The following is a 16635-nucleotide window of genomic DNA, read 5'->3' on the forward strand; positions in this document are numbered from 1 at the left end:
CAATTGTCAAGTGTATTCGTTTGCTGGGGATGGTGTAACAAAGCGCCAAGGCTGTGGGAGTTCAAGAACATAAATTTATTTTCTCATATCACTGGAGACTGGAAGTTCAACATCAGGATATCTGCAGGATTGATATACAAGAAGCTTTATTCCAAGACCTCTCTCCGTGGCTTGTAGATGGTGTTCTTGTCCACTTGTCCACTTGTTCACCTTGTGTGTGTACCTGTGTCACATTTCTTCCTTTAATAAGGACAGCAGTCATCCTAAATTAGGGCCCGTTTGAAGGATCTCATCTAATTCATTCATTTCTTTAAAGACCCTGTCATTAAATAAGGTTACATTCTAATGTACTGTGGGTGAAGACCTCAACGAATAGGTATGAGGGATACAACTTAGCCCATCACATCAAGTTATGCTTTATTCAATTTAAAAATTTTATCAAAGTAACACCTCAAAGCAAAATTAAAAAGTTAGAATATTACATGATTTATAATACAGTCAGCATTCTCCTGCCTCACTGGACCCATTTGCAATATTTATTTGCTCCCTGACAATAGCCTCTTTTAAATATTTTTCTTCTGTCATAAATATTCATATTCCTAAATACCATGCTCACGTCATTGTTTGTTTTTCATGATAAATATTATGCAGTGGCTCCACGGTATGGGATATGAGGATTTATGCATTGTACTTCCTTTTGTGTACCTCCTGCACAGATATATTGCCAACTGGTTAGTCAATATTTATTATTTATTTTTACGCATTGTTCTCAGTTGACCCACAAAGGCTCTTTCCTTTCTCATAATATATTTTATGTAACATTGCTTTGTTTCTTTCATTAGTCTTTGTACCTATTATTAATGCATCCTCAGATGTTCTATCAGCATTGAATACTCCAATCAGTCATATCAAGCATGCCAGGTCATCTCTAAAGCCCACTTGTTTTCTTGGCAATACCCCTCCTGAAGCCCTCTGCTTCCAGACTCAGCTGGCCTCAGACTATTTACAGCCATATTCCAAAGCTTTCTTTTCCTTTCATCTTGTCAGAGCCATTCATTGCTTTCCTATGTTGGACCTCTAATTTTGTGGATCTCGATCCTTTTTTTCTCTTGGTTTTTCCTTCATGTTGATAGAGGTACAAACTCTTAGTAGCTTCTTAGAGTGAATAGAAGGAAGGTAACTGTTTTTTAAGACTTTATATATTTAAATAAGACTTTAATTTGTCCTTGTGCTTAACTGATCAATTACTTAGTTTGTAATTCTGGGTTGGAAGTCATTTCCTCTGGGGATTGGAAGGGTCTTCTCTTTTCTAGTATTTATGAGAATCTGGATACAATTTTGACTCTTGACCTTTTGGAGGTGCTTTTGTTTCTTCTGGTTGCTGAAACAACTTACAGCACATCGGGTGACTTAGGACAACAGAATTATTGTTTCACAGTTCGGAAGGCCAGAAGTCTGAAATCAGTGTCACTGGTTGAAATCAGAATGTCAGCAGGTCATGTTCCTTCTGGAGGCACTAGAGAGGAAGCCTCATGCTTCTGGCTTCAGGTAGCTGCCGTCCTTTTGCTGCTTGTGGACATAAATCATCAATCTCCAAGGCCAGGGTCCTTTCTGTTCCATCTTTACTTCACCCTCCCCTCTACCTGCTTTAAATCCCCCTTTGCCCCCTCTCCTAAGGACAAGTATGATGCTATTTAGAGCCCTGCTTGATAATCCAGAATGACATCCTCATTTTAAGATCTATATTACATTTGTAAAGAACCTAGAAATTAGGAACCGTTCTAATTTCTAATGGCTGTCTTTGGGTATTATTTAGCCAAATCCAAGAGATAAACTAATATTTCCTTCTTCTTAGCTGGTAGAATCTTCCTTCTCTGAAGCTTCAAGATGATGTGGCTGGGTGTTAATTTTTATCAGTCATTTTGCTTTCTAGAAACTTTTTGAACAATTTAATCTAGAAACACTTGTACTTTATTTGTACAGAATATTTTCTGTATTGAATTTTGAACTTTTTCTCTTGTTTTCTTAATCTCTTTTTAAAACTCCCTATGAGTCAGTTGTTCACCTTCCTAGGATTACTTAGGCTGATGCTCTGATTGACTTATGTTTTTTCTTGTATTTTCCTTTCTTGAAATCTTGATTCAGTTCCTGGGACCTTTCTTCAGCTTCTATCTTCTAATTTTCCTGCTGATATTTTCCATTCTTAATATTAAAATTTTAATGTCTAATATAGCATTCTTTCTTTTCATAGTATCCAATCCTTGTTTCATGAGCACAATATTTCTCTTGTCTGAGGACTCTTTTTAATTACTTTTTAAAAACTTTCTGTAACATTCCTTTTTTCTCCCCCCAAGGGTTATTTTTGTTTTTAATTTGTTTTGTTTGTCTTTGCCCCTCCTTATCATGTGGAAAGATTTTGCCAAGTATCTGGGTATTTGTTTATGCCCACTAGTAAGAGAGTAAAAGGTGATCACAAAGTGAGCCAGCTTTTTAGCTAGGAGATCTCCAAATTTCAACTCCCCCTGGTCTCACTGTTATTTCTTCTTCCACACAAGTGGTCCTCGTCCTTAGAGAAAAGTCATGGAACTTCACCTGGAGGAGCGATCAAGGCTGCTGGTTCTGTGGACCTCGGTGAGAAAGAAGCCAGGCTTTTCCCTCTCAGCAGCAGACTCTCAGCTGCTCATTTGCACGCTTCTCTGTGACTGTCAAATGGGCTCCTGGTTCCCAAGTTCACTTTACTGTAGTTCTGTCCCAGCAGAAAATAAACATCCCTTTCTCCTGGTGGGGAAAATCTTAGAGATCTCTGAAATCTCTGCTCCACTGCTCATTACTTGATGTAGGCCTCCCTTAATTTCCCTCCCATACCCCACAGACTTATTTTTCAGCTCTGCTTTTGGTAACATTGTTGATGTCTCTTAGTTGATGTTGCTTCCTCCTGAATCCCAAAAGAAAGATCCTTGTGAGTTGATGGACTTTTTTTTTCCCATTAAACTATTGGTACATTTACAACAAACAATACAGTTACATTTATCATTGGGATCTTGTTCCTTTACATGATGTATCTTGGTTCTTTTTTCCCCATACCCCTGCCCTCCCTTCACCCCCTTCACCCTTCCCTATTTACAAAGACTTTGTTTCCATTTTTCATTTTTTTTCACATTTTTTTCTTTTCCTTTATTTCCTTTCACCTCCCCTTCCCACTTCCCCTTTGGCCATTTTCTTCCTATTTCACACTCTCAGTTATATCATTTGATCTCCTTTATTCGTTTCTCTGTTATATTTCAGGAGAAAGAAGAGATAAATGCATGGATTCAACATACCATCTTCACCTTTAGACTTTGTTTCCTTTTCATTTTTTTTCACATTTTTTTCTTTTCCTTTATTTCCTTTCACCTCCCCTTCCCACTTCCCCTTTGGCCATTTTCTTCCTATTTCACACTCTCAGTTATATCATTTGATCTCCTTTATTCGTTTCTCTGTTATATTTCAGGAGAAAGAAGAGATAAATGCATGGATTCAACATACCATCTTCACCTTTAGTCTCAAATCAAGTAAATGCAGCATCCAAGTATTTCTAGCATCTGCTGTGCCATGTCTAATCTTTCTTCCAGTTCAATGCCAAGTTCAGAGGTCAGGTTTTACCATTTCATTGTAGGAGTCCAGTCTCCACTGCTGACCTCTGAGGATGGGCCAGTGCTTGAATAAGATTGAGAACAAAAATCAAAACAATATTCCCAGCCCCCCAACACACATATCCACCAACACACATGCTGCCCTCATACAAATTGTAATTTTAAGTATAAACTTAATTTTATACATTTAGATCTCCATAAATCTAAATACAAACCCAGATTTACAGAAAATTGAGAACTGTGTTTTTAAATTTGGGAAAGAACTATACTTTAAATTTTTCAATGCTAGAAGATGCACTTATTTTCTATTTCATTCTGAAGAAAAGTCTTCTGAAGTATTTCATCTAAGAGAGCTTCCTCTAGAACAAAATGAGTGGGATTGTTTTCATATTTGCAGAATAAAAGTGTCCCATGAAAGGTTTCTTGTCAAATAAAGAATGATCCCTCCCAAAGGCAAATCCAGTTTCCAACTTGGAAGCTTTTGATTTTACCATTTGGAATAACAGCTTTCCCAGTTTTGAAAAGATGTAACAGCCATTCTCCTCTGGACATCTCATTGTACACAGGGGCTTAAGAAATCAAGGAACAAAGCAGGCAATATTATTCTAAGGTTAAATGAGGATTGAAATGAGATTTGGAAGCCAGTCTGAAGCAGCTTGAAGGATGCACCTCTCTCTCCAACTGTCACTGACAACCCAGATGGTCTCCCCCTGTGCTGCTACTTTTTCTTTGTCCATTTCACCCTTTATTCGATCTCAGCCATAATTCACAGGAGTTACCACTGCAAATCATGGAGTTAGCCAACCTGGACGGTAATTCACAATCATTGCCTCATTGGGCAGAGACCCGAGCTCCTGGGCACCCTATTGTTCATTTTTGTTCAGGTTATTTGGTCCTCTCTGTTCCAGTCAGGGCCACATGTGCACCACAGGCAGCCCAAAGCTGCTTCTTGGTGCAAGGATACATATAAGTTTGCTGGAATGCTAGCAAAGCACTAGCCTGGTCAGCTTAACAACAGAAATGTTTTCTGTCCCAGATCTGGAGACTGGAAGTCTGAGATGTCAGCAGAGTGGTTTCTCCTGAGGTCTCTCTCCCTGGCCTGCCAGTAGCTGTTTCTTCCCTGTATCTTCACACAGCTTTTTTCAGGGCACATCTGTTTCTAAATTTCCTCTGAAGCCAGCAGTCATATTGGAGTATGGCTCATGCTAATGACCTCATCATTTTAACTACCTGTTTTAAGATCTGCTCTTCATGAGGTCACATTCCAAGGGATCAGGGGGCTGGGACTTCATGCATGGAATCTAGGGGGATACAATTAAACCCCTGAAAACCCTTGTGTCACCTGAGCTGCTCAAGTGAGAAGCCAGTTCTCAGAGTGCAAGCCACCATCATTGGCATGGCCCCTGCTCAGCTCCACTGCAGTCCATTAGACAAATGGGCTCTTACTGAATTAAAGGAACTTGAATCATCCAACATCTAAGTCCCTCATATCAATTGTAGCTAGGATCAGGCTCAATACATTTACCAGATAAATTGTTTTGTGATTCCCATTCCACCCAAAGATATAAAGATAACCACCTTTATTTTTGGAGTCCCCAATTTCAGGTGCTGGTAGATTACCTCAAAGTTTTTGAGGTCCAAGTCATAATTTGCCAAATTATTTATGAATGTGTTCTTCAGAAAAGACCAAGAAGAGTTGACAAGTCTTGTGAAGTCAAGATAAATGACACCTACTGCTCCCTTTCACCTGCAAGATCCATTACTCTGTCAAAGGAGTAATTTAGATGGCTGTGATTTGATCCTCAAGAAGTTATTGTGGTTCTTCCAGCAGCCTCTCCGTGGGTGTGGTGATCAGCAGGTTTAGTGCTCAGTTAGAAAATACCTCCAAGTGAACTAGAAATGGAAGGAGAGTCGAGGTCATCATTAAGTACAGAAAATGGGTTTTTATTTTCCCTTTTTTTTCAATTACTTACTACATCATTATGCACGCAGCTAATCTCAGGATTAGAGCAAAAGTCAAGTTTATAGGTGTTTGGGGCTGTTTTTATGTTAAAGGACAAAATTACTTGCCACATCAACTAGTCTTAGGTTACATTATGGGACGACAAAGCACAGGAACAAATATGTTGCTGTATTAAAGCAGGGTTTCTGAGTCAGTTTGCAGTTTGATGGTATACATTTTCTCCACAAATGAAGATGAAATAAAATGTAATGACAGGGCTGGGGATTTAGCTCAGCGGTTCTGCTGCCTGCCTCGCAAGATCAAGGACCCAAGTTAGATCCCCAGTATCAAAAAAAAAAGTAATTGACAACTTCCATGAAAAGAATAAGTAAAATGACCTAGACTTGTCAATTACTTTTTTTTGGAGGGGACAGCAAATGGACCAAACACTTTTCTGTTAACAGGACATGAGTAGGCCGGTCTTACCACAATGGCATTGTGTATTTCTTGGTGCTTTAACTGTAAGTGCATAAAGAAATACACATGGCCATATGTGTGTGTAAATATGCGTATGATATATGTGTGTAGATAGACATATATATGTCATGTACTGTTCAAGAAAAATTAAAATAAATAGAAGATTACATGTCATTTCTATTCCCTGCATTGTATTTCTTTTCAAAAGATTTATTTGCAGGATATTATTAGCCACTTTGTGCTCACATATCTTATTGCTCAATTCTCTTCTAAGTCTTATGACATTGTATTGCGAATATTTGATTACATTTCTCTTCTCTACAATTTAAGTCATACTAGGCTCAAATAAATCTTATTTCAGATGTAAGGGAATATTATACTTGGCCAAAATGTTTACTTATTTATTGTTCCAGAGTGACATTTTTAATGTAGAGAAATATTTTTAGGACTTAGGCCTGTTGGATTTGGTACATTCTTATTTTTTAATAGGTTATAGTGTTATGGCTAGCATCTAAAATCAAGATAAATCAAGATTGGCCTCCTTGACTCAAGAGGTGATGAATTAACAGTAGTAGTTTTTTAGACTGATTCACCACATTATTTGTACAACTACTGGTAACTGCGTTATCCACTTCATTATTAATCTTTCTTATCAGTTCAGCTCTTCCTGCAGCCTTTACAGCACAAGGAAGATCTATCTCCATAGGGAACGGAGAGAGCACCATTCAGACAGATGCTTTTCTTATTTATAAAACAATGTATTAAAATGTCAAAACTGGGCTCACCCTGAGTGCAGAGATGATAGGAAAATTGCATCTCTTTTCCTGTCTGGTCATTGAAGGAGGAAGTCACCCCTCTAGGAAGCAGGGAAATTAGTGCCATGGCTCTGTTTGCTTACTCACCACACCCTTATCTGAGCAAAATCCTTCTGTGCTTTGCCGTTTCACTTCCGTATGGCTAGATAATTTTCGAATAGTAACCTGCTCCTTTATTAAGCTGTTGGATAGGAGTAGCAGTTATCACTGGATTCCTAGTGTCGTAATAGAATTTACAGGATGTTAGCCTCTGAGCATCCTCATAGAACAATAAAAAGTTGGCTGATGGCTGAACCAGTTAATTGAATAATTAGTGATGAGAAACACAAGCATCTCCTTAAAAGCTGTTGATCAGGCTTGTTTAACACCCTTGCTTCACCCCAAAGACAGAAACCAAGGGCTCCTGAGTATCCCATCACCCAGCAACCATACAGATTCTTAACGTGAATGATAACAGAGGCACAGTCATACATGTCTGTTTGGGTCCCTTTATTTACTCTCCTGTTCCTCACTCCAATCCAATATTTAAACCCAAGCCTGCCTCAGCAATTGCCAAAGATAGGGGTAGAGCCAAAGATAGTGGGTCCTTAGTGTGGGTTGCTGCTCACCAGGCCTTTTGGTTTGCTTGTTCTATAGATTAATAGGAAAAGCTCACTTATAGTGCTGCTCTTCCTACCTTTCTGTGCCCCTAGATACCCTTTTTTTTTCCCACAGAGGTCACTTGTTGGTTTCTGTGGCAACAAAGCTGCATGCAGTTGACTGTTCTTTGCCATTGCTCTCTTTGAAGTAGACACCATGCATTCATTCTTCAAACATTTACGGATATGGCATGTGCTAGGATCCAAGAATGGTTAAAAGACCCACGAGATTTGGCCCTGGCCTTGAGAGCATCTATGCAGAGTTTGGGAATGATAAGGGCACCCTGGATCCCGAAGAGCCTGTTTTAAAATCTAAAAGCAGAGCTGGTAGAAACATAGGAAATGGAAAAAAAAAAGGGCTTAGGCTCTGGGCTGTAAGGAAAAACTACCCTTCTTGGAAGATTCCAGAGTCCATGGAGGGGAGAAGCCTGCTGGACTTTGAGTCCATTCTGGCACCTCTCCTTGTGGGACAACTGACCGAGGAAGGCTACTATTCTGTCCTTGGCCCTTCAACTACTTATTTACTTCTCGGTGGCCACTATAAACCTTGTCACTCCTCACATGGCCAGCAAGCCCTATTGGACCTAAACATGTTGCGCCAAAGTTCAGCCCCTGCGGTGTGGACAGGCATTAACCCACCCATCCTATGCATGTCTGTGAGCTCTATGAAGTCATTTCACTCCCTTGAGAAGGATAGAAAGAGGGATTTTATTTTATTTTATTTTATTTTAATTCATATGAGTTCACAGTACATAATGATTAGATTCATCCTGGGGTGTTGGTACATGTACATAACACATCTTAATTTTTTTCCCTTTTCAACTCCCATCTCTTCATCACCTTCCCATTTGTAAAAATCTATCTCCTTGGTTCCTTTTATTTTGCTCTATAATTTATTTATACCTAGGTTTTTCATATGAGGGAAACCATACCATATTCAAACTTGTGTGTCTGATTTATTTTACTTAATATGGTCTTAAGGTGCATCCATTTTTCTCCAAATGACTCAAGTTTATTCTTTTTATAATAGAGTAGTTGTTCATTGCATATAAATACCATAGTTTCTTTATCCATCCATCTGTTGATGGACATATAGGCTGCTTCCAAGATTTAGCTGTTATGAATTGTATTCTATCAATGTCGGTATGAATGTATTATTGTAATATGATGTCTTTAACTCTTTTGGGAATACATTAAGAAAGGAAAGACCTGGTTCAAATGGAACTTCTATTTTTTTTGTGTTTTTGAGAAATCTCCACACTGATTTCCACAGTGGTTCTATCAAATTAAAAAACTTTCGCACAGCAAAGGAAATAACCAACAGAGTGAAGATACAACCTACAAAATGGGAGAAAGGGAACTTAGACTCAGTGTTAGAGGCTGGCCTGGAGAGGCAGGAGATGAATTCATGTACCCACACCCTGGGATGAACTGGTACTGTAGTCTGAGGACAAAAAAGATACTTCCATTACAAACACACAGTAAAATGTGTTTTAACAGAGGTGTAGAATGCATAGGGCAGCTGAGGAAGATCTTGGCATGGCTATATTTCTAAGAGGTTAGACCACAGCTCCTGTGCATGTCTGCCTAAGCCAATCTGGGCCAACACGCAAGTTACACTGGGGGCTCATCCACCCACCATCTTGGGAAATGGTCCCTTCCTCCAACCTGAGCAGGTTATTGCTCACTTCAGGGATATTTAAATTTCCAGGAGCTGCTATGCTTTGTAAGAGTCATTGATAGAATTCCAGGCATTAAAAAAAGTAATAAGGAAGAGTTGAGAGCATGTGTGTGGGGCGCGGGGAGAACAGGAGAAAGAGTAGGGTCAGGGCTGCACAAACACGGTTCGGAATGCCGGCCTCACCACTGACTTGCTGTGTGACATTGCGTGAGCTATTTAAGTTTTCTGGGCCGTAGTTTTAAAATCTATAATAGAAGGCAAACTACTTAATATGATTATTTTCTCACCCTAAAATCCTTAAGACCTGCTACGTAAGTATTTGGCTTAAGTACCTAGTTGTAATAATGGACTCTGCGTATAGAAGTCAGCATGATTTTAGCTCTGAGAAGGATAATAAATTTGTTCATATACATTTTGTTTGTTTTGGTTAGATGCATAAATATTACAAATAAAACTTGGCATCAAGAATGAGCTTTCTGTTAATCAAGTTAAGAATATTTTCTTAAATAAAGATGTGTGACACCCATTCACAACCACTCACCTTCATCGGGTGTAGAAATGCATGTGGGCTGTTCTTTCTCTTTCATTCAAAAGCTTGATAATCCTCCACTCCATCCGAGTTTCCTTGGTTGTGGACTATAGACTCTAGGCTAGGCTAAAGGCTGTCTGCTCTTGAAGCTTTTAGCTTCTGTTGTCTGACCCTCAAGGCAAACCGTTCTCCATTCTCTGCTGGACTTACCTTTCAGAGAAGCAAAGCTGAACTCTTCATTTACCTGATCACACCCTTCGTTGGGCTTCCTGTCCTAGATTGAAGTCCAAACCATCAGCTTGGGCATGCCAGGCCATAATTAACCTGGACTCTTTCCAGTGCCACTTTCAACACATTCCACCATGGACTTTGAGCCTCTAATGCAGTTATTTTTCAAATGTGCTTTCTTAGCAGCAGCTGATTTCTTCAAAGGAAATCAAGTTTTAAGTTTGGTATGGAAAAATAAAACTGAGCTGCTCTGATTGAGCTCTGGGCAGAGGTCTAGGACGCAACATAGTTTCTTGTGCTGCTCACACCTCCTGCTTTTTGCTGCACAAAGACATTTTGTGTAGTCCAGTTTTTAAACCATGAAATCTGGAGTTGCTGAACTTGTGGCCATTGGTTATGGCCTTGTTTTCTCATGCATTATATAGAAATCACCTTTTCTATTTTCTTTTCCATATTTTTTTTGTAAACAAACAAACAAACCAACAAAAAAACAGCTCCCTGTCCTTTAGTATTCAGTTCGTGCACTACCCCCAGTATAAAGCCTGTGCTAAACATTCAGGCAAAGTCACAGGTCTACTTAATGTGATTGCTATAGTATATTCTTACCAATCCCAAAGCCTAACTGCTGGAGGCTAGGGAAAATGTATTATTTATTTTTGTGTCTGGACCTTAGTAGGTGCATCATAAATATTTGGGAGCTATTAATACACAATTCTTAATCTTACTAATTATTTTTCCTCTGAAAATAATCAGCAGCCAGTGCTTAGGCTGTGTTAGGATGGCTGGTCAGCCATCATCAGACCTACATATATTTATAAATATATCTATACCCTCTGTATATCCATAAATCCATATTGAAGTCACTGAAATTGTGTTTGTGCATAAATATTTAGGCAGCATAACATTTTAAAGCATATAATCTTCATATCATTTATTTTCTCTTTATATTCACCATGCTCAGTAAAATCTTACCTCCCAGAGCTAAATGCTCTCTCTTCTATGTTTAGTACATCCTCTGTTACTATTCAGTTGTGTTTAAACTTTTGTAGGAGTGCAATGATTCTTTGATACATGCCGCATTATGAGAAGAACTCCAGCTGTAAATTGAACAAATAGAGGAGAATGGCTTTGACCCCAGAGGCCACAGATGACTCTTGGGAAACTAAATGCAATGGACCATGCTGTAGATCCTGAAGCTGCAGTACCTGGATTTTAGTCTTGATACAAAGGAGACTTCATAATAGCAAATTCTGTTCATTAAGCTAAAGTGCTTAACGTGAATTCATGGTGGAAACCTCATTAAAGGCCAATAAAGAAAGAAGCTCTTGCATTGATATTTTAAAATAAATGATGGGTTTATTTCTTTGTCTTGACCATGGTGCAACCTTGCATTCATTGATGGAATTTTTGTGGTGTCTTTTGTTAGTACCAAATGAAAATAATTCCAGAAAAGCACCTTATTAGTGTTATTTGAAAAAGAAAATCATTGACACACTTTCAGGAGCAACTTTATAACCTCCCATTCATTTTTATAAACAAGAAATTAAATTACCCATAGGGATTCTAGTTGTTTTTTTTTCTTTTTTTATCTGAGACTTACCGGCATCGAATGGAAATGATTTGATGCAACAGTGCATTCATGAACTAGATTTACATTATGTTTGATGTTCTCTGTGCTTTGTGAGTGTAAAGTATCTGTGTGCCCTTAATATTGACACTGGGTTAGCAAGAGTAGTATATTATATATCGTTTATGATATTTAAATGTCAAACACTTATTCATCTAGCTAGAGTCCAGCTATATATAACTGCTCCCATTAAATCTGTTTTATCTGTGCCTCAATTGGAAATGTCAATTAAAAAAGGAGCCTAATCTCATTAGAAAAGCTCATGACAATGCCATGATATTCACATTTATCTGTCAAATTGTGTTTCTTCCCACATGTTGATGTTTTAATTAAACTTTGATGTGCCTTGGTGGAATTTTATTGATAGACACAATCCTCAACTATAGTTTCCTTTTTTATTGTGTGTTCATTAAGAATTTGTAAGAACATGAATTCTAGCAGGTGTTATTTCACCTTTGGTTTGATACATTCATAATTCGCTTATTGTCATCATTTTGTTCCAAACACGTGCCACCCAAAGCACTGTAGAAACAAGATTGGTAGACACCCATACTAACAGGTTTGGGTTTTTTAGCAAAGTTATGTTTAATTTTTATTGGTGTTAATAAAATTGCCACTTGCTTGCACAAGAAAGAGACATATTTTTCTATGGAGGGAAGTCTTGAGCAATAATAACTTCAAAACTAAACAATACCTGTATCAGTTAACGTAATAGAGCACAATTACTTCTATAATACTTTGTGGTGAGAAAATTACAAATGACTGAGTAAGAATCTGAAAACAGTTGAGATGTGGGAAAAAGGACTTAGAGAGCAGTGTTAGTTTTTATAGAAGTGAATATTCCTTTGCCAAATTGCTTCACATAGCTCTTTAATTGCAGTGATCTGTGGGAAATCATGAAGGTGAAATTGAGGGCTAGAAAGAGATAAGCAGTTGTGATTTGGGGGGAAGAAGGTTGGGGTGGCACAGGTTAAACAATAATTTCACATGCATATTTGTCCCAATAACTAAACTACTTCGCTCAGACTAAACATTCTGTATTTTCTGTAATGCAGAAATTTTAGGAATATGGGTAAAATGACTATCTCTTCTCTTCATCTCTTTTTTGTATTTAATGTTTTTCTTAATGTACCTTTTCCCTAGTTTTCTACATAATGCTCCAACAGGTGGTCTGTTTTTAAACTACATTTCTGTGTATTCAGATATGCTATGTGTGGAGGCAATAGATGTTCGATTTTCAAACTGCTTTGGGTAGCTAACTTAAATGTTGGCATTAATATCTGGCACCATCCAGTACTTTTGAAATGAAGTCTTCATTTGCAAGCATAAGCAGAATCAGGAGTAGGAGACTTGTGTGAATAATTTTAGAGGCTTCCCCCAAACTCAAGCCTAAAAGCAAACTTCTCTGTGGGCAAATATTGGTGAGGGGTGAGAGCAGCGCCTATGGATACTGGGAATAGATTCCCTTGTAAGATATCACGTTGCTCCGTAGAGGACCCAACTTGGAGTGACTCCTGGATCAGAAATATTCCTATTGTGTTGTCATCTTTGTGCTTAATATCCCTTCTTACTCTTGATACTTGAACTGACAGCTCTACTCCCTGTTATCACCGGGTGGTACAGTTCCATGACATGAAATGTACAGCTAATTATGATGCATTTCACAGTAGCATACGACAGCAAAGATGCTAGCTGAAGAACTATCTAAGCAAGAAGCAAGAAGATGCATTTACAAGCAGCTTCTCAGCATTCTGTGTGTGTGTATGTGTGACATATACATAATTTATGTAATACACATATGTATATATACATATTGGCTATACAACACAAACATATCTATACAATATTTATGATTTTGTTCTCCAGCTTGCAGCAAAGACATGTGGGTGAAAAATCCAATCGATATATAAAATGAGTATTCAGCATACAGCATTCAATGGCAACGTATTTGGCAGGGGCTGATTCTTTTTAATCTGACAGTCTTCTATTTGTAATAGTTAAGCACCATTTAACTATTATTCTTATTCCATGATTCCAAAATAAACCAGTGAAAAGTGATAATGCAGGTTAAACCAATCATTTTGGCATTAAGTAGATCATGTATTGATTATTTTCTTTAAGTCAAAAGGGTTTATATGCAAATAGTTTATTTCCCTTCTTACCTCATTTTTTGTCATCTAAAAGATGGAAACGGGACAACAAGGTGTGAAAGAAGTGCTAACTCTTAAATATCTAGGATAGAAATGTGAAAGACTAATGCACACTACTTTTTTTTTTTTTTTACTAAGCATACGTATTTATAGTGATAAATTTGGTGGGAAGCTTCATGACATCAGCATGTAGTATTTGTGTCAGATGCAACATAGAAAATAAATAAGACATCAACTCACTAATCCAACTATATATTGAGCATCGACACATTTGAGCCAGTGTGCAGTTGGGATCTTCCACCCTGGACATAAGTGCAGGGCCTCTACTTTTTTCAGAGTATGTCTTTCCCATGAAAAACGATGAATTGGGAGAAGTAGACTCATGCTTCAAATGAATAAAATATCATTTGTCAAGCATAGACAATCAACAGGAAAATTAACAACTGCTGCATCTCCTGTTTTCCTTTACATATCCAGAATAATTTTCCAAAGTGTCCAAGAACTAAGAATCTTGATCAACATTCATGTCATGTCTCTTAAGTCTCCTGCTAAATCTTAAGGGCCAAAGAGTAATTCAGAGAATGAGATATTAAAATGCATTTTAGGTGCTGAGTTAATGATACTCACAGGTATATAGCTTTGGGGTTACATTTTAAAACTGAAAATAATTTCATTTTTGGAGTGCACAACTTTACTCACCTAAGTTATTACTTTCCCATTGGAAAAGTAACCCATCATTAAATTTTCCTCCAAGGAGTGAGGCATTTGCCTGCAGTTACACACCACTCATCATCACCCTTTCTCATTACCATACATGTCTCTTCCAATTTGGGGTCTCATTTTCCTTATAAAGCAGCTGGAAAAGCTTCCTCTCTGCCTATTTATTCAAACAAACGGTGATCTTTCAAAGCAAGAAAATAGCTCTCATGAGTGAAAAGATATTGTTATTGATGTGAAGACCAAAGTGTGGTTTATTTCATGCAATATATTTATTCTTTTTTAGTAATTATAGTTTATTACCTACGTAAATAGTGCTGAAATGGTGCTTTAGCAAACCTCAGAAGCCAAAGCCATCCAAAAGATGCCTTAAGTTATTGTAGTTTCTACTGAGTGCAAGGTACCTGAGCCTGTTCAGTGCCTTCCATATTCTGTTTAATGTTGGTGGTAGTCACATCTGGGAAGTTTGAATCATTTTTTAAACTCTTGTTTTAATTCAGTACATATGATCATATTCCTAAGACATCTAATATACAAGATACCTGCTTTCATCATGATGTTTATGATCTGTGCAAATAAGTAATAAAGTAAATTAGACTCTTGGATAGCCACTCTTAGGGTCAAGAAAAGTAAAAAGGTCAAATATTTGTTCCAGGCATCTAATCATCATCCCACTATACCAGCATTTGTGGAGCTGTTTTCCCACTGTGGTGGGAGATTTAGATTCTAATGCTGTATTGCGCTGATGATGAGAGATGAGATTCATAGCCATATGTTACCGATACATTTTATTGGGCATCTATTTTCCATCGTCACTTCTAATGCTCTTCTCCATCGTTTAGTCCAATGCATGTGATAATCAGATATATTAAAATGTGGTTTTTGAGTATTTAATATTCACTCGAGATAAAAGTGCACTTTAATTTATGCCGTCGTGCTGTTCCCTTTCCTCAGGCATTCTTTTTTTTTTCCTTTTCATTTAAGAAGCACTGAGTAAATACAAATATAACTGAAAAAGCCAGGAGAAAACTTTATTTTTACAAATATGATGGCAAAATATTCATTTCATGAATATTTTCAGTATAATAAATTTACAAATAATGTTGTTAAAAATAATCTGTACAGTGAGACAAATGTATACCTTCCACCCCCAGTGAATAAATTATTTTATCCTTAGCAGAATATTTGTCTGATTTCAAGGCAGGCTATTAAAAGTTCTCTTTGGGTGGAAACGTTCTGAGTTTGAGATGAGTTTTTATGCTATAACACATGGCAGGGTTTTTTTTGTTTTTTAGTTTGTGATTTGGTCACAGTTGGCTGAAAGTCACTTACTTTGAATTTGGGAAACTTATGTTTGCAACACATCTAGACAGGGTGGACTTAAAGGATGACTACAATATGCAGAGTGTCTCTAAGCATGTGCACAGTTGTGCTCACTTTGGTATTTTAGATGGGTGGGAAATGAAGGGTAGAAATGATTATAAATTTCCAACTCAAATGCCAGCCATTCTCTAAAAAATTTAAAGCACTGTCCATCTCTAAAATGATCTGGTGGTGTGCATGTCAATCCAAGGAGAGTAAACAACATGGTTGGAGTGTATCTAAATATTGTCACGGATGAGGAGTGGTGAATAGTGACATTGGGAACAGAGTAGAGAAAAGTTGAAGGATTGTCGAGGACTAAGACCCTCTGTTGAGGCAAAAAGATAGTAAATGAAGGAGCAAGACAGTGAGGCACAATGATATACCTGGTACCATTTTTCACTAAAAAAAATAGCGAAAATGATGAATAGGATGGTCGAACACTGGTTTAATCCTTGTTTGCAAAATTGTGACAGTAAATCAATGAAAGAACTTTACCTGTGGCTCCAAAATTGTAAGACAGGGCCTTTTCAACTTCCCTGTGGTGGAACTTAAGTGGGCAAAGGGACTCCTACTGAATGCTGTGCTGTCATGAATGTGTTTTTTAAAATGGGTTTTATTATTTGTGATTTGTGCGACTTCATGCAGCTAGTGGCATAAAGAGGAGGAATTAGTCTAGCTGGATTGCAAGGATGGCAGAGGAGGGTGCTTTCTTCCTTGGGTTTTTTAATTGTTGCTTGCACATTTGAAGGTTTTCTGAAGGATACTGCTATAGTAATAGAGAAAAGATGTCACTTGATATAGAGGTTTTTTGTAACCCCATCAACTGTCATATGC

At 37.7% G+C, this 16635-nt stretch overlaps 1 protein-coding gene and 1 long non-coding RNA gene across 4 annotated transcripts in view; one reads left to right on the forward strand and one right to left on the reverse strand.

Annotated features, from left to right (window-relative positions):
- The window catches only part of Hs6st3 (heparan sulfate 6-O-sulfotransferase 3), a gene marked incomplete at its 5' end in the record, with an annotated part of 656598 nt that overhangs the window by 515845 nt on the left and 124118 nt on the right, over nucleotides 1-16635 (forward strand). The window lies entirely within an intron of this gene.
- On the reverse strand, nucleotides 30-10004 carry LOC104866647. 3 transcript variants are annotated; one of them, XR_781501.2, is made up of 4 exons: nucleotides 9727-10003; nucleotides 5253-5525; nucleotides 3526-3696; nucleotides 30-2935 (listed from the first exon to the last, which is right to left on the reverse strand). It is a non-coding gene; the product is annotated as an uncharacterized LOC104866647 (long non-coding RNA). The 3 variants fall into 3 exon arrangements; XR_781503.2 differs by having other exon boundaries at nucleotides 5367-5525; nucleotides 9727-10001; XR_781502.2 differs by lacking the exon at nucleotides 30-2935 and adding an exon at nucleotides 3178-3329 and having other exon boundaries at nucleotides 3535-3696; nucleotides 9727-10004.

Source organism: Fukomys damarensis, unplaced genomic scaffold (genome assembly GCF_012274545.1).
Source record: "Fukomys damarensis isolate Sample0158 unplaced genomic scaffold, DMR_v1.0_HiC HiC_scaffold_6, whole genome shotgun sequence".
In the NCBI taxonomy this organism is placed as follows: domain Eukaryota; kingdom Metazoa; phylum Chordata; class Mammalia; order Rodentia; family Bathyergidae; genus Fukomys; species Fukomys damarensis.